Source organism: Peromyscus californicus, unplaced genomic scaffold, assembly GCF_007827085.1.
Source record: "Peromyscus californicus insignis strain IS unplaced genomic scaffold, ASM782708v3 Scaffold_3__1_contigs__length_106647218, whole genome shotgun sequence".
In the NCBI taxonomy this organism is placed as follows: domain Eukaryota; kingdom Metazoa; phylum Chordata; class Mammalia; order Rodentia; family Cricetidae; genus Peromyscus; species Peromyscus californicus.
This window is the reverse complement of record NW_026294551.1, coordinates 84,293,693-84,316,121: the sequence shown is the minus strand read 5'-3', so window position 1 is coordinate 84,316,121 and position 22,429 is coordinate 84,293,693. Positions and strand designations below refer to the sequence as shown.

At 35.6% G+C, this 22,429-nt stretch overlaps 1 pseudogene; it reads right to left on the bottom strand.

Annotated features, from left to right (window-relative positions):
• Nucleotides 1-1,351: 1,351 nt before the first annotated feature.
• Nucleotides 1,352-1,898, bottom strand: LOC128122806 (protein canopy homolog 2-like; annotated as a pseudogene).
• Nucleotides 1,899-22,429: the final 20,531 nt, after the last annotated feature.

Here is a 22,429-nt window from a genome sequence, read left to right as displayed (position 1 = left end):
CCAAGGAATTAAAAAAAATCCTACTTCCATCATTTTCTGCTTAGGAAAAAACTGCTGAAGTTGTTGGAGAAAATAAGGGTTTAGGAAAGCGATGGAAAAAGACTATGATTCATCTCAAGATGAACATGACAAATAAAGATACGTCATATAGTCAATCAACCAATACTGATCATTCACTTTAAGTCAGAGGGGGGTAGGGAACGACATTTAAAAATGACAGAGATTTGACACAGACACAATGGTAAAGATGATTTGACACAGACACAATGGTAAAGATGGATAATAATCATTTTCCTTCACCTGGGGTTATAGAGATCAACGAATCTATATCCACAACTCTATATTATGGTAATATTAGCAATATATTCTCATTGTTTAACATTACATTTGAGAAATGACATGTATAATAGTGTTTAAATAATTCTAATTTGAATTCATATTTGATGGATATGTAGAGTCTCACTGTAATCAGGATATAGTTACCATTTAATGCCAGGCATTTTAATATATGCAACACTGTTTTCTGTTTCTTCCTCTTACGTGTCTGAGTACTTTTATGCTTTGTGTGAACAGAATTGCCTTGCTGTTGGGTGTCAATAGTTGGCTGCTCCCTATCACCGCCATAACCATCCTTGTAGTCACTTAACTTCTTCTGCTCTTTATTTTAATAATTTAATGCAATGGAATTTAATGACCCCATGTCAATATACATTATTATACTATTTTGAAGTTAAAGCTTTGAAGCTAATGGACTATGACTGCCTTGCCCGTAATTAACAGAATTTAGAATACCTTACAGAATTAACATTTATCTGTATGTATAAAAGCCAACATGAATATACATTCCACCTGGCTTCAAAATCTCTGGGCATAAACATTAAGCTACAGTAATTAGAAAACATAAAAAAAAATAAAGGTTAGACAAAGAAGTTGGCAACATAAGCCATAGATGGAGCATGTGCAAAATAATGGATTCCAGTCCTTACAGTTTAAGATGAAGACAGCAGAGAGAGCTCAGAATCCCTACTAGATGTCCCAGGATAAAGGAGATGATGTTAAGAAAAGCCAACAGCGCTTGAGAAATTATTTTATTTCTCTGTGAGTGATGCAATCAAGGAGGCAGAAACATAAACTTAGATTTAGCTGGGAAATTCCCTTTAAAATTAATATAATCTGCCAGTAGAGCAAATGGAGTCTTGGAGAATCTTACAAAAACTGAAAGATTTTTTTTTTTTTTGGTTTCAGACATTTTTTCAGCTTATTTCCATAAAAACATAATATAAAAGGCAATGCCACCACCATCCCCTTCTAGGGGTGTTCTATCTAGTTGGTCTAAGCTGCTCCCAATGATTCATAGTTCATCATGTGATTTGAGCAGGGCATGGTCACGTAGATCTGTTTGCTTACTGCAAAGTTTGTCTTTAACATTGTCAGCCTCTCGGGAAAAGAACTCAGAAGTTCATCTTCATACTCGTCCACAATACTCTCACAGGCAAACTTGAGCATGTACTGGTATCTGAATAGATTCGGATGCCCTGTAAGTCTAGTTTACTGGATTCTCCATTCCCACCCACAACACGCACATAGTTCTTGCAGTGGGTGGAAGGGTCAATCTGTTCTTCATACTCCTTCATGCTGTCACACCCCTCCTCAAGCAACTCTGGGAGGTGGGCCTCTGAGCAGGCATAAGGTACCTCCACAACTGACTGGCTGCCATCTGGATTTATTCGGAAGGATCCCATCTGAATGGTCTTCTTGGGGTTTACCTGGGCAATTTCCCACTCTAATTCATCCACCAGAGCCCTGAAAACTCCACAGTGTAGATCATGGCTCCTTCAAGCCCAGGCAGTTCCCAGCAGGACCCGCAAAAGTAGGGCCAGCCAAACCCAGCCTTTCATCTTTAGCATAATGGGCTCTCTCCATCTCTGCTCCTACAGCCATCACCGTGGCTCAGGCATTGGAAAGCCGCTGGACTCTCGAAAGCGATCTCACACAGACAGAACCTGAGATTTTTTTTCCCTCAGTATCTATTACACTATTTTTGGATATTTATAATATAACTATTTTGTATAATATATATATTATTTTAAAATGAGTATGGACATGCAGTTATAAAAGTTCTTAACTTTTTTATTTTTTTGTTAAAGATGAATGATCATTTTACTCAAAAGAATTTCAGAACTATAGTATTTGTGCTTGGGAACAAAACACAGTATATTTTTCTCAAGGTGTATGTTTAAGAAATGTCAAAAAAGTCAAATATCCTTTTATACTGGTGGATTTATTAAAGTAAAGATAATGTATATATCTTTGTGTGGAATGCTCCTTCTGGTTGAAACCCTCTCATTCCCAGTCTGCAAAGCAATGTAACTTCTTGCCACTCTGCTCTCTTAGGAGCCACAGCCAAAGCTCCACCATTCTGCAATTACCTTCCTGTTTAATGCTTACCAGTTAAATTACACATTTAATTTACAATCTATTGATGACTTTTAAATTGCTTACCTTATGTTCTTATAAAAAAAAACTGTCATCCATCCCACCTCCATGGACTGCTTTGCAATGATAGTGACAGAAGTATGGGAAATGTTTTTATAGTAGATTTTTGGAAAGTTTTTGTTTCAGATATGCATGATGAAAAACGTCATATGAATATAGGTATTCTATTTAAAATCTCCTCCAATCTGTCACCAACTGAGAGGCAAATGCACAGCCGACCTGGTAATTAGAGATCATCAGACTTGCATCTGTGTTTAGCTGTTGCACAGGGGTAAACCTTGGTGGCAGATCCAGATGTTGGGGAAGAGATTATCCCAGCTGTTGGCAGTGGGAACCTAAACAAGGCTACAACACGAAAATGACAAGAAGGATGTGCCAAGAAAGCTGAGGGATGAAGAAAAAAAATAGCAGTGCTATCCAGCAAAAGAGCTGGAGTGTGTTGCTTACAGTAATTTGAGTTTCCTTGAGTATGTTGTAAGCCTTCATGTGAGAGAATAGATGTATATTCATTTTCATCTCCACGTGAGTGAGTTCTTTAGTTATAGCAACTGAAAATCAGTGATGAAATAACACTTACACTATGATCACAGCTATATATTTTACATGCAACCCTCAGTAACTTTCCCCCATTGTTTATGCGAATTTCCATGGATAAGGCCATTTAGTTTAAATGTGTCAAATTCCTTAATGGATCAAACAACAAATATATTGGAAGCTCTTCATGAAACACTAAAGATTGCAAATAGATGGTTGGTAGATGGTTGGAGCTAATAGTACAAACTTAGAAATTGCATGTAAATCAATTTCTTAAGAGCGAGGAACATGCAAAATTGCATATAATTCTTGACTGAAATGTCAAGAATCAAGAATATTGAAAAAGAAACGATATTTCTAGGAGAACAGAAAGAAAATCAAGGGAGGGAATGAATGGAGACAGTGGCCAATGTTTAAGTGCTTGGTACAAAAGCATGAGGATGGAAGTTTGAATCCCAGAATGCATTTTAAAAAACACATGTAGTCCTGTGCCTGCAACAGCATCACTGTGGGAAGAGAAAACAATAGTATTGATGGAGCTTGCTGACTCCCAGCCTAACTACAGGCTCAAGGAGAGATATAACCACAAAGAAATAAATAGAAAGCGATACAGAATGATATTAGTGTCTGCCTTGGCCTTCCTAGGTACCATATATCAGATGTGCATATACCACATTCTGTCTGTCTCTCTCTCCCTCCTTCTTCCCCCTCTCCTATCTCTCTGTCTCTCTCTGTCTCTGTCTCTGTCTCTCTTTCTCTCTCTCTCTCTCATACACACATGCACACATATACCCAAACATAAAAATGAAACTAAAGGAATCAATAAGATTGGGATCATAGCTTGTTGGTAAATAGTCTTAATACTACATATGCTTTATTTAATAATATGGGCTGTGTGTTAGGCAACTGATGATACAGGTCTCACTGATTCTATCTCCCAGTGTTCACTTTCTATTTAATCCCCTCCCTGCCATTTAGTCTGGAGCTAACTACTGGCTTCTGAAAAACAGACTATGACCAAGTACATTCTGGAATAGATTACTGGATCATGAAACTGACTCCCTGTCACCCATTCCCAACACATGTACCTTCTGCCTTCTTGGCTACTTGCTGTGATGAAGCATGCTGGGCATGCCTACATCGTAAGGGACAGAGTAGCAGTTGCTTGATTAGAATCAGAAGAAATTCACAAGCAGTGTTCCCAAAACATTTGGCAAATGGCCTATTATAAAATGATCTTAGAGCCTGTCTTGTTATCTAGATGCTACAGATTTAAACATCAGGGCCTAGAGAAGTTCTACTTATTCTTTTCACAACACCAATGAGAGCATTCTATGATAGCCAACTGATTTGTTGTAGCACTACTTAAATCCCCCTTTTGCCTTTGACTAGACTCATTATCATGGCAATTTAATTTAGTTTTCCAGCTTTACAAAGCATTTATATGTTAGTTACCTTAAAATGGGTGTTTTTAGTTTACATTTTGTCCTAAATATCAAATTGCCTTCCTGTCTATGAAACCATGCTGCTTGTGTGTCCAATGGGGCATCTTTCACCTCAGCTTTGCTCATTTGAGCTATCTAAGGTCTTTTGTAAATTCTTATGAGTTTTAGAATCATTTTTCTACCTCCGTGAAAAGGATTGGAATTCCAGTGATTTTTTAGATCACACTGGGAAGGAGGGACATTTTTATAATATTTAATTAGTACAATCTATGAATATGTGATTCCTTCATTTGCATCTTCTGAAATTGCTTTGATCAATGTCTTATACAGTTTTTTTTTACAGTAATCTTTCACCTCCCTGATTAAATTCATACCTAAGGGCTTTATTTGTTATGCTATAGTAAATAGGATTAATTTTTCCTCTAATAATTTGTTGTTGGTATAAACACAAATGATAGTGATGTTTATATGATGATTCTGCATCTTCAAATTGTATGAAATTCATTAGCTTTAACAGTTTGTTTTGTTATTCAGGGACATAGGTTTTTACACATAATCCTGAGTCTGTAGCATGTCATATACAAACAACTTCATTCATTTTTAATTCATATGCTTTTTATTTCTTGCTCTTGACTTTAACTAAACTTGCTACACTCACATCCATCATCTTAATTTTGGTAACTCCATTATTCCAGTTACTCAAAAGCAAAACAGCTCAATCATTCTTGATTAGTCTCTCTCACATCCAACTTCCAAGCCAACAGGAAGGGCTTCATTCACCTTCATTAAAGACATAATCTTTCACCTTGATCATCTCTGTAAGTTTCTTATTTAATTTGCTGCTTGCATTATATCCTTCCTCTTTTATCAGAATACCATCTCACTCCTCTAGCTGAATCCAGTTGCTTCACTCAGAACAAGAATTAGGACATCTTCAGGATCCTATAGGATCCTGTGAGATCTTGATCCCTACTGTTCTTTTGACATCTTTTATTCTTTCTCTGTTCACTCTCTTCTCAGTAACAGCGCCTTCCTTCTTCTTCTGCTAACATATTAGTCATGGCTTTTGTGCAGAAAGGTATCTTCAAAGCTTTTCTCAATCAATATCTTTCAAATGGCCCCATCAAACTAGAAATTCTAACTCCTTACTCCTGAAACTCACAAATTCATTTTGCATTTTTCAAAAAAAGATTGAGTTACTTGATTCCATTTCATGTCTTATATATTTTGCTTATGTGTGTTGCCTCTTCCTTTTCTGCTTTTCTTGTTTATTATAAGCCACAACATCTTTGTTTTATACACTTTATATGAAAGGACAGATCAGTTCTTGCTACACCTTTACTAAATGAATGGAGATTAAATGCATAAATGAGTCTGAAAGGGATACCTCTTCCCTCAGGATGGTTCTTTACTGTTCCTGAATGCTCTCTTCCAGTTTTCTGCTCATATACAACACCGCTATCCTTTCATGACTTTTCTTCTTTGTCTTCAACTTTTCTTCTAGTTATTTTCTATGGCTATTGTGTTCTCACAGACCATCTCTAATTCTCTGGCCTCTACACTCTCCTCCTTGTCTTGTCCTTGCATTTAGATACAACACAGGTATTTGCTGTGGATATCGCTCTGTGTAAATAAAATGCTGATTGGCCAGTAGCCAGGCAGGAAGTATAGGTGGGACAAGCGGAGAGGAGAATTCTGGGAAATGGAAGGTTGAGGCAGAGAGAAGCTGCCAGCCACCGCCATGAGAGGATAATAAGATATTGGTAAGCCATGAGCCACGTGGCAACTTATAGATTAATAGAATGGGTTAATTTAAGATATAAGAACAGCTAGCTAGAAGCCTGCCATGGCCATACAGTTTATAAATAATATAAGTCTCTGTGTGTTTACTTGGTTGGTTGAGTCTGAGTGGCTGTGGGACTGGCGGGTGAGAGAGATTTATCCTGACTGTGGGCCAGGCAGGACCAGAAAACTCTAGCTACAGGTATTAACTTTTATGGCAAGAATTTTCTGACATCTACCGTTCACTCACTGTTCCTGTCCCTCACCAAATTTAACTTTGGCACCCATTGTAATGCCGGAAAATCTTTTAGTTATCTATAATAGTGTAATAGTTGGGTAACAATCTGTTCAGAATTTGCTCAAACTCAGCTAAATGTTTTAGTGGAAATGGTTTTGCATCAACTTCCTAAAATATATGCTAAAAGGTCACAGATTGGAAATGCCTGGTGTTACACTGAAGTCTTCTCCTAACTGATTTTGCTTTCTGTGTGGTCATTTTCACTTCTTAAATGTAACTGTGTCTTCAGTAACCTTACCTAAGACTTGATGACTAGTAACTCCTCAAGCTAGCAGAGATTTATATCTACAGTATTAGATGCAGTTTGAATTTTTTTTCTGCTAAAAGAAATTCTTATTTAATGACTTACCTAACAACTGTGATGTCTAGATTCCTTAACTGAAACTGGAAACTCTTGCTATCAACCAAGTGTCCTAAAAAGGTAACCCTTCTGCTGTATAGAGCTTCTGATTTCATTTGAGATGTCTTGTATTTGCACCACTAATGCCTAACTATCAACTAAGTCTGGAGTCCAGGTAAATTAATTAGTTCACTTTGTATTTGTTTATAATTCTAATAGACATTTTCTAAAGAAATTAGAAATTTCTCTGATTAAAAAATTATATTTTAATAAAACATTAATTCATACTAATAAGGCTGAATATTATAAATTAATTTTGACTGCTGAATAGAAAGCAATGCTTGGGATTTTGTGTTTGAGATTTGAAATTATTTTTAAATTTTAGAATATTTTCATGCACAGAATCTTAGGGATGTGACTCAAATTTATAAATAAGATTCATTTAGGTATCATTGTATAACTTACATAAATAACTTGAAAGCAAATGCATGTAGTACTTTTAGCAAACTTTCACACAAAACAAAGTTTTATAGTATGGAAATTTCCAGTGGTTGTATGATATCAGCAATGAAAAAGCTTCAGACATAGAGAAACTAAGTTACAGAGATTTCAACCAAGAGTATTTGAGCTACAGTGCTTCACAATTATTTTATTGGATCTCCATACATTTCTCAATTTGTAAATGTTGTTACTCTCCCCCAAATAACTCTCAGGAAAGCCAGAGCCTATAGAGAATTGTTTACTTGGCCAAATTCACACACACAAAATACGTTAATAAAGAGAACAGTGAAAGTATGTAGATGCTGCACTGGTGAGCAGCATCAGGGCCTACCACTCCCATTCTCCACTGATGTTCAACTGTCTTCAGTCATTTCCCTGCTCATATTTTCCACAGTGATAACAAAGACAGTGAAGTTATACAGAATCAAATTAAAGTAATCATTTTCCCCCAAGAGAAAATTGCTTTTATGTATACCATTGAAAAAAATGAAATCATCTGTGACATGACTAATATGCTTTAATACAATAAATGCATTGAACTAACTTATTATTTCTATGTCAGGTAACAATTCTATGTGAACAGCTTATACAGTTAATATCAGCAATGCATGCATAATTTTCAACTCCTTTATATAAGCATGTTAGGCAATCAAATCAACTAAAGAATAATTTTCATGACAGTGACTTATTTGAAAAGAATCTTAATATTTTGCATTTTATTTATTGTTTCAAAATGGCAACATTTCATCAGCTTTGAAATATCACAAGGAATCTTTATATAGCTCTGTCCCTTTAATGGGAACACATAAAATACTTTAATTTCTAATGTAATATACCTATCTTAAGGAGAGCATAATCATTTATAATTCATGTCTCAATGATATAAAAAGAGAAGCAATAAATACTCTGGCTGACATCCTTGCAAAATAGTGCTATTGTCCATCATTACAATGATATTTCTCGTATCTAGCATCAGTTTATTCCTAAATCCTTCACTTAATGGCAATAGCTTTAATGTTTGCCTAAGGGAAATGTTAAAATATTAATAAACTGGTGACCTCTTCTTAGACAGTCACCTGATTGAACTCTCAGTTCAATCATATACCAAAAAAACCCCCTAAGATTTAATATAAATACAGAAGTGGAAGTAGATGTATTATAAGAAAAGATATCTCTAGGTAGATAATTTTAAGTCAGTATTGCCAGTTCTAACAGTAAAATAAAGGCAGTCCTTGTGAAAATTAAATAGAGAAATTTAAAATAGATGAGAAAATTCTCAGTGAAAAACCTTCAATGGTCTTCAGTTTGAAGTCTTTGCAATGATCACATGTGTAAAATTAGTTCCTTTTAATCAAAAAGAACACAAAGCACTTTTAGAAAATTTCATTACAGAAATAATATATATTACTATCTTATTAGAACATGATGTAAAACCTTCAAGGCTTTCTTTGGACCACTATAGAGTGAGTTTTACTGAAGAGAGCATTAGCAGTCTACCAAATGTATACAAGTGTAAAACACAAATCTCATTCTCATTGGCTCTTGTAATTACATAACTGATATATTTTACATAATTTATTCAGTTGTCAATGAAATAATTTATATAATAAAAGTTATATATAACTAATGTTCATACATGTACAATTATACAATCTTAGCAATTTAGGTACCTTTGCTTCTTTGTATTTAAGTCCTCTAGATGGCAGAGCACTTATCACAATGCTGTTTTCCTGAACAAAGGTTGTCATTATTCCAAAGTAAATAAACTATTTCTGACAGACAAGAAAATGAATTGACAAAAGATGGTAAAACGTACCTGAACTCACACATCCACACAGTCAAAGCCAATAATAATAATAATAATAATAATAATAACAGATTAGTCTTAGCTACCTGCCTACTTAAAAATAACTGCTTGACTATGATTCATTCTTGACTGTTTCGTATTTCTACACAATGATGTCTGTACATATTCTACATGTCTTATACAGACATGTAGATTGTTAATTTATATACATTGTCTTCTATGTCTAGAAACTTCTCATTACTTCCTTACCTGTTTGATCTCAAGTACACACTGTTTTTTTCCAAACTGGCATAAAGGCTTGATCCACTGAATTCTTCCTGCCTTCTCTTTGCAACTTAAAATTAAGTGAGACTGAGTTCATAGCTCCAAAAAGGACACTTACACCAACCTCTCTGAGGAATATGACAGAATGGAAGCAGCATAAAAGTAAAAGTTGGAAGAACCTAGAAAGGCTTCCAAGTACTATCTTGTAGGTATGACAACCATTGCAATAATGGTTTCAGAGCAGTCACAGTTTCAGGACCTACACAAGACCTACACAAGATTGCATGCCCTCATACTGAATCACAAATGAGGGAGGGACTCATGGGACAGTACCTCTCATCGCTAAACTGTTAGCTAATACTGGTTTTTCAGAGGGGGGGTTCTCATTATCAGATGTATACCCACAAGTATAGGCACAACAGGCTCCACTAAATAGTTTCAGACCTACAAAGTCACGGTGGGAGGGCAGCTGAGCAGGGGTAGAAGTGAGACAAAAAAGGGTGGGATGAGAGCAATCAGAACACATCACATGCATATATGAAACTGTCAATGATCAAATTCAGTGAATAAAAAATTCACATTTCAGTAGCTATTCAAATAAATCATCCTGAACACTCTATTCTACTTACAGACTGTGTGAGCTTTACTACTTAAACACAACTTAAATTCTCTACTATGGCCCTCCTTACATTTATTTTTTTCTTTTGTCTTTGTGATTAAAATATAATTATTTCTATTTATTTATTTATATTCATTTATATTATATATTTTACATATTATAGATCTTTTATATATTATATATTACTATAATATTTATTATAATATAATTATTATAAAATTAAAATACCATTTTCCTCTTCCCTTTTCTCCCTCCAGTCCCTCCCCTTTACCTCTTCTTGCTCTGTTTCAAATTTCTGGCCTTCTTCATCATTAATTGTTGTTACATGCATATGTGTATATGTATACACAATTTCTCTAGTATAGACAGAAATGTAAGTAAAATTAAAATAACTAACATTACCTCAAATGGAATGTATACAGTAATACTGTTAATAATAGTATGTACACCAAATATCAAGAAAATGCTAAGAATAAAAATGGAAAGAAATTTTTGAAAGCAACCACTGAAAAATCAATCATGATATGAGAGAGAACAATGAATCAAAGGCAGCTGACATTTCCTCAGTCCGTGGCATGTGGGAAACAATGAAATATCACTTATAACGTATTGAAAAAAAAAGAATTCTCAGTCAAGAACTTTATATTCAGCAATTATAGTCTCCAAAAATAAAACTAATGCAAATACATAATCTGATAAAGTGAAACTAATCAAATTTGTCCCAGGAGACTGCCACACAGCCTTGGAAAGCTTTTACAGATTTAAGAGGAATGATATGCAATGAAACATTGAAGTTTCAGGAAATAATATGGAATAAGGACGACACATAAGTAGGTACATATTTTTAAAACAAATATGACTATTTAAGTACCAAGTTTAATATTATACTAATAGTCTATAATATCTATAGCTGTGTTATGTGTAAAATTATAGCATAAACATTAAAAAGTGGAGTAATTCTCCCTAAAAATTTTCAAAGTATCCTGTTTTGTTAAATTATTAATGTCATAGATCTTAAAGCATTAAGCATATATTTATGTTACATAGATTCAAAAGGTGATTGTAAAGAAGAATGTGTTAAAATAAGACTTTAAATATATTCTACTGAATTCAAACATTTGGTAAAGAAGACTTAAGGAACAGTTTATTACAGATAAATTATAATTCTGTACATAACTTTAACTATGAATACAGATAATATTATGGGGAAATTTGTGAATAAATACCAAAGTTTTTTCATAAGAAATAAATATTTTCTGGCCACAAAGAGTGGAGTTAAGTATAAAAAAAATTTAGGCTAAACTCCTAGTCAGTAAAGGTACATGTGGGTGGGAATCACTAGAAAGATCTGAAGGTATTTCCAAATTACAGTATGTTATAATCACAGTCAATACTTCAAGTAAACACTACAAGCAGAGATATATAGAGATTCATAATGACAAATATTTCTTTCTCGAAGTAAATGTGGCAATTTAAAACTGTATTTATAATGGAACTTGAAAATATATAAGTAAAAATAGCCAAAACTGAATCAATAAGTAATTCCGTAATTATAGACTTAAATAGTTATCTCTAAAACATTAACAGATCACTTAGATAAGAATCAGGAGTGATATTGATTTGAACAATGTTATCAAATTTCTTGAACGAAGGTCTTTGGAAGAACATCACAACAATAATTTTTGTACTTCACAGGATTAGTTTTCATGGGCTGAGGAAACAATCAGTGTGACCGTATTTTCTGCCCTAAGACCTTCCCCATGAATTGCATAGCACCTATGTCATAAAGCACCCATTGTTTATGTAAGTCAAGTTCAATTAAACTTAACATAAACAGAAAAACCTTAAATAACTCCTGAATAGTTTGGAAATGCAGAGGACACCTTTAAAAGTCAAACATTAAATTGCATGATCTATTAGAAAGTATTTCTCAGTGATTGATAGTTTAAAACTGTCAGTACACTTAGAATACAGTTAAAACAGAATTTAAAAGTAATTTTCTAGTTTTAAATTCTAATCTTAGCAGCTAAAGTAAGGTCTAAAGTCAATAACTTGAGATTAACTTTGAGAATAGTGAATTATTAAAATAATTTAAGTCCAAAGCAGTTAATACACAGTAAAAAAAATTATAATGGAAATCAATTAAACGAAATAGAGTGATCACTAGACAATTTTGTTAGTCCAAAGTTGGTTGACTGAAAAGATGGATAAGCACTTAGCAGTCATGATCAAGAACAGAATATGAACCCCAACGTCAAAATTGCAAAGGTTCCCCATCATGCTGCAGAAGAATACACTATCATCATCCACTGCATGCCAATAAATTTTACTGCTTCCACAAAAAGAACAACACTCAGAAACAACAAAATACTGAAACAAACACCCCGATAAAGAGAAGTTGAATATCTAGTTAGCAAGTTGCACTTTTACTGGAAATTCACTTGTTCTAAAATATCCAAGACTCGATGGTTTATTGTTAGAGAACAAGTAAATCTACACGTTTCCCCATTGAATTGTGTTATCAAAACTGAAAAGAGAAAACCTTTGATTGCTAGGCTTATCCATAGCCCAGAAGAAAATATAGCAGAGAAAATATGCCAATTTATTTGTTAAGGACAGACTACTCCTAATGCCATAAAGTGATTAAGATTTTTAAGGGGCATAACAGACCACCCTGTCTCATAAACTAGACATTGTCATATTTAAAACAGAAGTACACACACACACACACACACACACACACACACACACACAGACACACACGATGCTTCAGTCTTCATTTGGAAGTCATTCAGTGGTTATATGTTAAAATATGCATTTAAAAATTAATCGGAGTAATTAAACCTATTGACACACTTAGTGAGAAAAACTATGAGAAAAGGAGAAAAAGGCATTAAAATATTTAATTAAATGCAGAATTTAATGATACAAGGGCCAAAACAAGTATGAACTTCCATCTTCGATATGCTGAACAGATTATTCCAAAATCCTACTTTTCAATAGTGAGTAGTTTTAATAGTATGTGTCCTTAATGTCTTTATGCAAACTTGGATGTCTATTCTCACACCTTGTTTAACATTTTACTGGCAGTGTGAGCCACTGCAATAAATTAAGTTCAGAATTCAACAGAGGCAAATTGTGTAGACATCTGTACACTATATTTATAAAGAACATGTTAAGGGTTCTACAACAACTTTTTAGACTTATTAAATGATTTTAGCAAAATCACCAAATATAAATTGAATGTAAGAAATAATATTTTTACATTTGAATAGTATGGAAACAGAAAATAAAGCTCAAAATATATTCCACCTATGGCACACTCAGTCAAAACAAAATGTTTTCAAATAAATACAAGAAATACACATAAAGCTTCTATTGCAAAACCAGCAGGGTGAGAAACTGCATTTCATTTTATTCAATACTAGAGGTTTGAACTCAGAACTTCATGCATGCCAAGCAAACCCTGTGCTGCTGAGGTACAGTCTCAGTCCCTGTTCACTTGCTTTTTGACTCATAGTCTCAGTAAAGAGCTGATGCTGGCTTTGGCTTCACTCTATAGCCTAGGCAGTCCTTCAGACTGTTATGTTTCTACCTCAGCTTACAGGCCAATAACGTACACAACACAGGAATATTTTGAAAGACTAATGGAGGAAGATATATACCTTACTTATGAATTAAAAGGCAAGGGTCAAGACAACACTTCTTTTTACCATTTATTTTAGTTTTGTGAATTTCATACATCTATCCAATGAAATACGATGCTGTCTAGCTACCATTTCTGTTTCCATCTTCCAACTCCTTCTATTTGCAACCCAATACTCTCCCTCCTTCATGTTATTATTTTTTTTCTCATATAACACATTAGTTCCAGTGAGTACTGGCCATATGTGCATGGGAGTCAGGATGTCCACTCATCTCCTAGAGCATGAAAATCCCCATCACTGAAAAATAATATCCCTAGGATATCCAGGAGAATTGCTATACTGAGGATTTATGTATACATTGTTTTTCATTAGAAATATTTTGATAAGTCATTTTATGCCCTATTAATTTTGTTACCTATGACAATAAAAATGAAATAGAGTTAACTAACTTTTAGAAGAAAATAATTAATACCTCTGTATCCAATGTTAAATTTTAAAAAGCCACTTCTCCCCAAATTATTTCCTGGGTTTCACAAATTTGAGGCAGGATTGCAGGAAGTTTCAGAGAAACTGACAAGTTTATTCTAGAATTAAATAGAATGTCTAAAGTAAAAATTAAATATAAGGAGAGCAGAAGACTCTCTAGGCAGTGGAGAGTTAGATTCGCCAGAAATCTGTTGGCCAGTATACAGAGCAATCACACTAGCAAATGGTCTGACATAATTGCTCTGGAACTCTGGGGAACAGATATGCAGCTGGAGAAAGCCTGTGACTTCCCCGGGAAGCAGTTAACAATATGTGGTAGGTAGTTTCATCAATCATAGTTCTTCCTACACTAGCAGGTTCATGTCACACATCCCTTGTTCTAATCTTAGACCTGTGCAAGAATTCCGGAAGTGGTTGTCAGGTGTCATGGGGGGGGGGAAATACCCAAATATATGAGGACTTCTTTTGTAATGACTGCTGCTTGCTACCACAAAGTTATGGACAAGGAAGCCACCACCGCTATTGTTAGTATCCACTGCATTGCTGCCGACCCTACCCTCCAAGTAACAAGAAATATATAGTACTACCTTCTCTTCATGCAGTTTTTCCTCTCTCTCTCTCTCTCTCTCTCTCTCATTTTAGAGGTCAGGTATTAAAAGATAAAACTTTGGAAAGCAACCATATTTATGCACGAATTGAAAAGCTTCTACAAAGACACAGGTGGTAATACATGGCCTGGAAAGATGTAAGGCAACCTTAGTGTTATGCTGTGACTAAAGGGTGACATAGACATAGCCCATGAAAACCCTCAAAGCAGAAAGAATAAGCCCTAAGCAAGACAGAGAACTTGATTTCCTATTACCACACTGTTTGAATTTAAATAACAGGTTTTTTCTTTTTAACTTTCTTTTTATTTATTCTGTTTTTCACATGATGTATCTCAATCCTATTCATTTCCCCATCCCTTTATATCTGTCTTCCGCCCTTGCAACTTCCCCCCAAATAAAATAAAATTTAAGAGAAAAAAAGAAAAGAAAAAAATCTCATCATGGAAGCTGTAGTGTGACACAGTGAGTCATGCAATAAACCATTTTGTCCATATAACTTTACTTGTAAGTGTTCATAGCAAGAGAGTCATTGGTCTGGTTCTAGGCCTCTGGTTTCTGCTACGCTATTGATGCTACACCCTCACTGGGACTCCTCTCAGGTATCCTATGTCCTGTGTTGCCCTGTGTCTTAGAGATCCTGCAGCTTTGGGTCTGCAGTACTGGCCTCTTCACATGCTCCTGCAGATCATAGATGGGATAGATGTTGGGGTGGGCCAACTCATAACCATGGTTCTGAGCCTCAGTAGTTGCAGGGTTGGTCAGATTACCAGCTCTCCCTTGTCCTTACCATCAAGGTGAGCTCTCCAGCATTGCCCTGGCTAGTTCACCCCTTGCAGCCATGAGCAAGGGTGAGGCCAGTTCTCCTGCTTTAGTACCTTCAGGGTCAGCTCTCCCACACCTGGACCATCAGGACCAGCTCTACTGTGTTGCCTACGTGCAGGTGTGTTGGCTATGTGCAGGTGTCACTCTCATAATTGCTACAGCTGGTGAGTGGTGGGGACAACTCTCCTGCTCTTTTAACCTCAGGGCCAGTTCTCCCACCTGCCACAGGGGCAAGAGGTAGGGAGAGCAATCACTCCAGCCCACATCATAGGGCAGATTAGGGACAGGGCCAGATCTGCCATGCTCAAGTTCTCGGGGCTGGTTCACCGCTTCAGTAGGGTCAGCTCTACTGTGTTGCCAGGGTGATGTACAAGGTCAACTTGCTTCAGCTGGTAAGGGGGAGAGTAAGTTCCCTTGATGACCACATGGCAGATGAGGTGGGTATGGCCAGTTATCTCACACTCTCACGCCCTCAGGGTCCGTTGACCCAAACCTTTACCAACAGGGTCAGCTCCACTGTGCTGCTCAGGCAAGGAGCAGGGCCTGCTTTCCTGAGTGCTGTAGCTAGTAAGGGGTAGGGTCAGCTCCATCATCTGTAGCAGATGGTGAGGCACAAGGGGTAAAGGGGAGACATCTCTCCCCACCCATGCCACCACGTGACAGAGGAGTAGTGGGGACAACTTCCCCATGCTCACAACTCCTGGGATGGCTCACCCAGGCAAGGTGCAGGCCCTGCTCTCCCAAGTACTGAGATGGGGAGGGCAGGAGCAGCTCTCCCACTTTTATGACCTCAGGGCCAGCTCTCTAAATAACAAGTTTTCAACAGAAAACTAAAAAGGAACAAGAACTTTCCTAAAAAAAAAATATATACTAATAATAATCAAGACAGAAATATCAGGTAGAAATATACAAATTTTAAATAGAAGCCCAAAAAGAAATTCAGAGGTGAAAAATTACAAAGATAGAGTCCAGTCAAAGAGAGGGAAGAGGGATTCTGTGAGTAAGAGGTATCAAGATTATGATGGGGCAACCTACAGAGACAACCAAACCAAGCTAGTGGGAACATATGAACTTTAGACCAACAACTGTGGAGCCTCCATGGGACTGGACTAGGCCCTCTGCATAATCGAGACAGTTATATAATTTGGTCTGCTTAAGGGGCCTCCTCACAGAAGGATCAGGATCTATCCCTGGCACATGAGCCTGCCTTTTGGAGCCCATTACTTATGGTGGAACACCTTGCACCGCCTTGATGCAGGGGGAGGGGCTTCAACCTGCCTCAACTTAATGTACCAGGCTTTGCTGACTCCCCATGGGAGGCCTTACCTTTTCAGAGGAGGGAATGGGGGTAAGTTGGGGGGGGGGAGGCTGGAGGGGAAGAGGAAGAGGGAAGAGAGGAGGATCTGCGGTTAGTTTGTAAAAATGAATAAAAAAAATTCTTAATAAAGAAAAACCAAAACAAAATGTTATTGTGAGGAATCACAGGCAAATTTTACCAAGTAGAACATAGATTGAAAAATCCTGAAGAAAGACATTGGAGTCTTGGGAAGAGATTAATGAAGATGAATTAAAAGCAGAAAGATCCAGGGAGACTTGTGGAGCATCACTGTGATGGCTATTCTTGGTTGTGAACTTGACTACATCTGGAATTAACTAAAATCCTCAAATAGAAGGGACACCTGTGAGGAATTTCTGCTTATTTTGAAGTGGGAAGATCTACTTCCAATTTGGACCTTTAAGGAAGAAAACACACGTTTAATTCAGATCTTTAATCAGGTCTAATCTGGGCTACTGCTTCTGCTGGAAGTCTATATTAGGACATGGAGAAGGAAGCTTTTGCTCTTTGCTTGCTTCCCCTCACCTTGCTGGCAAGTCCATTCCTTCACTGGTATTAGAGCCTAGTTCTCCAGGGATTCCAGCATATACTGAAGATCAGCTGAGATATCAGCCTCCAGGACTGAGCAATTACTGGATTTTTGGACTTCCCATTCATAGCCAGCTATTTTTGAACTAGTTGGACTACAGCCTGTAAGTCATTCTAATAAATCCCCATCCATATGTACGTATATATGTGTGGGTGAGAGATTCATTCTATTACTCTACAGCATAGTTTCTCAACCTGTGGGTTATGACCCCCAGAGATCCTGTGTCAGATACTGTACCTATCAGATACTTACCTTACAATTTATAACAGTAGCAAAATTACAATTCTGAAGTAACAACAAAGAAATTTAATAGTTGGAAGTCACCATAATGTGAGCAACTGTATTAGAGAGTTGCAGCATTAGGAAGATTGAGAACCACTGCTGTAGAGAATCCTGACTAATACAACCATCTAACTGACTAATATAGCAAGTGTGGCTGTCCCCTAAAGCAAGTGATGAGGAGAAGAAAGAAGAAACAAAGTTTAAACTAATATGTGAAAAAACCTTTCAATATGATGAGGCTAAAGTATAAAAATAAGTAACCAAACAAATTGAATTGGAAATAGAAAGCACCTAAAGATATGCAAACCAGCACATGTTAAATGAAAACCATTCAGATTGAAGACAGAAGTTTGAGTCAGCAAGGGAAATGGATGCATTTCATTTCATACAATGGTATTCACAAGGATATCAACAGATTTGTCATCAGATCTTTGAAGACCCAAAGGCAATGGTTAACATATTAAGAAGCAAGAGGAAAGAATCTGTTAGCAACAACACTTACGTAAGATAAAAATGTCATTCAAAAGTAAATGAGACATAAAGGCATTCTCAGACAATCAGAGGCATCTTGTTAATGAGACACTTAGCATACAGGGACAAAATAACAGAGGCTCAAGGGGTCTGTAGGCTAAAATAAAATCACTTTATATAGTAATATGAAGCTTTATGAAGAAATAGACATTTATGTATAGCCCATGACAATTTAATTTTTGCAATAATGACATGTAATCCCATTTTTCATATATGATTGTGAGATGCATTTAAAATAAATTATGAATGTAAACATTTCAGTTGTTGCAACTTCAATACCACAGTTAGTTTTCTAGATAATTTAATTCAGTGATGAGTTAAATAAATTATCAGTTTATGGTTTGGGTGTATAACACATAAACATAAAATGAAAGGAATGGAAAAGGAGCTGTTTAAAATGAAGATATTAAAGTTAGTTTGTATAAAGCTAAAGTTTAGCGTTATAATTTTAAGATGTTAAATGCAGTCTCCACACAGAAATTAGCAACAGATTACACACTAAGGAAAACAAAAAGAAATAAAATACATTTTGACTAAAATATTATCAAAGGTGAACACAATAAAGAAAGAGATGAGGCATGCACACACACACAACTATAAAGAAGGAAAGAACAAGAATAAGTCCCTTTTAATTAATAAAAATATGAAGTATGAATCGACTAAATTTGTCATTGAAGATAAGGAGACTTGAAAAATGGATACCAAAGCATGACTTAATCATATACTCTCCAAAAAAGACTGATTTGGGGTTTAATATATGATCAATTTTGACATGAGAGAATGAGAAAGGGTCATGATATATATCATGACAGTAGCCATCCAAATACAGAATAAGTGTGACTCTACTAATATCAGATTATGTGTGCTATGGAAATAAAGGCAGTCATGAGAGAAAAAGGAAAATCACATGTGAATAAATGTAACAGATACAAAGCGATACAACAGTTAAAAACACCAGTATGCCTGACAATTGTCAAAATATAACAAATGACACTTGAAAGATTCACAGGAGAAAATATACTGTTTTACAATAATAGGAGACCTCACTACATTCTCAATAATGGAAAGAACAATGAGGGGTAGAATGAGTAAGGAAAGGGGGATGTAATGATCACAAACAGACCAGATGTAACAAACATAAATGCAGTACTCTACTCTAAACCACAACATCTGCTGTCTTACCTAGTTCATACAGGTGTTGCAGAATATTTGTTTAGCTATGTTAAGATGTGTTGCATTTGTTTAACTATGTAATATTTGTTTAACTATGTAAAGAGGTGTTATGCTTTCCCTTGACTACTTAAGGCACCTGATTGGTTGAATAAGAAACTGAAGATCCAATAGTGAGGAAGGAGCCATAAACAGAACTTGCAGGCAGAGAGACTAAGGAGCAGGAATTTAGGCTCCAGAAAGGAGAAAGAAAGGGAGACTACAGAGAGATGCCAGAGGCCAGACAGACAGAAACAGAGGAAGCAGGAAAGTAGGACATACAGAATGAAAGAAAGGCAAAAAGGCCCAAGGCAAAACATAGATGAATAGAAACAGAACAATTAAGTTAAAAAAGCTAGTGGGACAAGCATAAGCTAAGACCAAGCATTCATAATTAATAATAAGTCTCCATGTCTTTATTTGGGAGCTGGTTGGTGGCCCAAAGAAAATTCCAACTACCCATAGAATCTTCTCCAGATCATATTAAATTGTAAGCCACAAGTTGGGTCTCAATCTATGAAATTATAGGTATTGTATGATGTGTCTTCTCCAAGTGTATGGATAAAATGAAATATCAGACATGGCAGAATTCTGAAAATTTCCTCAATTGTTGTAAATAAATAAAATACTAACTATTAATGAAGAGACCTAAGAAGACAGAAAATGTTCTAACAAACGATAGATGAAAATAAAACTAAACAAACATTATGAACAAAGCAATACAGTTTTAAAAGCAAGTCTAATATTCACAAATGCAGACCAAAAATATACCTATATATCTAAAGGACCCAAATAAAGTAGCATAAAACAAATTAAATAAAACCAAAGGGAATAAATAAACAAAGACTAAACAAAGACTGGGTAATACACTAATGAGATAGGAAAACCAGATAAATATCCAAACACAGATTGGTTCTCATTTCTACACTTTGTGCAAAGCCACAGTAAATGAAACGATATGTGTGGCACTAGCAAACATCCAGGTGTATAGACTAGTGACAGAGATACACCCACATAAGCACAGTCAAATGATTTTGAAAAATGTATCAATCACTAAATTAGAAATGAGTCTTTTCAACAAATGTTTCTGGGGAAAGTAGAGATATAGGTATGCAAAAATGAATTTAGACGTGGTTATAATACTTTATTAAAGATTAGCTTGACATGGATCCATGACTTAAAGGTAAGCCCTAAAGATTTTACTCCAAGCAGAAGATAAAGTGCAAAATTCTAAACAACTGAATTCAAAATGGTTTTTTGCATGTGACATTAATGCCCAGGCAACAAAATTTAAAAACAGACAAATTAGACTACAAAAAATATAACTTTTTAATGTTGAAAATTGTTATTCATCAAGAAAAAATAACTCATGGAATAGAATAGTATTTGTAAATTACTTCTTTAATAAGGAAATAATATCCAGGACAAATAAAAAATCTCCTTAGACTCAGCAACAAAAATGAAATCAAAACAAAACAATTAAATGGACAATATCCTTAAATAGATATTTTTCAAGAAAGATACAGAGATGGTCAAAAGCATGGGAAAAGATGAAAGGTTGTATAATCTCACTAATTCTTAGTTAGGTACCAATAAATCAAAATAATGAGATACCATCTCCAATCCTTTAGGACAAGTACTATCCAAAAAGCAAATACATATGAAATATATATATATATATATATATATATATATATATATAATATATATATATACATATATATGTGTGTGTGTGTGTGTGTGTGTGTGTGTGTGTGTGTGTGTGTGTGTGTAAATTGGGATAAGTATATCTCAAGTCTGGTGAGCATGTAAAATAGTTGCTACCCTTGACCTTGTACTCTTTTTTTTTTTTTTTGGTTTTTCCAGACAGGGTTTCTCTGTGTAGTTTTGGTGCCTGTCCTGGATCTCACTCTGCAGCCCAGACTGGCCTCGAACTCCCAGAGATCCACCTGTCTCTGCCTCCCCAGTGCTGGGATTAACAGCGTGCGCTACTACCACCCGGCAGACCTTGCACTCTTTATGTAGGAATTTAAAGCAATATAGACCCTACTGGGAAATTACAAAGTTTTATTTTTAAAGTATAAATGAAATTACTATGTAACAAGTCTACTTTCAAGAATCAACATGAAATATTTGTAATTAATGGGGACTCAAAGAGAGATTCATTTATATTCCATTTTAGATAAAATGACATTATCCAAAATAGATAAAATATGGAAGCAACCCACATCTGTAAACATCAGATATGTCCTTATGTCATGAAAATACATGTATAATTGCATATACAGACATATATGATTATTTAGCTTTAGAGGTTCTGATGTAAATCTAACAAGTATGAACTCAGAGGACCTCATGCAAAGAGAGAGTAGCAGTGAAGAATTCATTCCTAAATGAGACACATATATCACACACCTTCCCCAAGGTTCAGGGATAATAGGGAACAGCAGGCAGAAAGACTCTAAGGAACAGAGATGGGCATGGGCATGGATACAAAGACACACTGTTAACTGTACACAACAGGGTAATAGCATATGTGAACTCAAAGCTATTGTGGCAGCATGCACAACATCTGCAAAATCTGGACAGAAAAAATTCACATTGTCAGGGTGGGTGGAGCACAAAGTCCCACTGCTAGCTGTGCAGCTATTGGCATTTGATGCCAGAAAAGGGGGAGTTAGTTTTCTTTAAGAGTGTGACACCTTCCAGGGTAGGCTTCACATCTGAGTATTTGGGTAACACAAATTGGACCAAGTGATTTTTACAATAAATAGAACAGGAAGGTGTGTTGGTAGGAAGGTATTATGGAAAGGGTAGTAGATAGTTTCTAAAT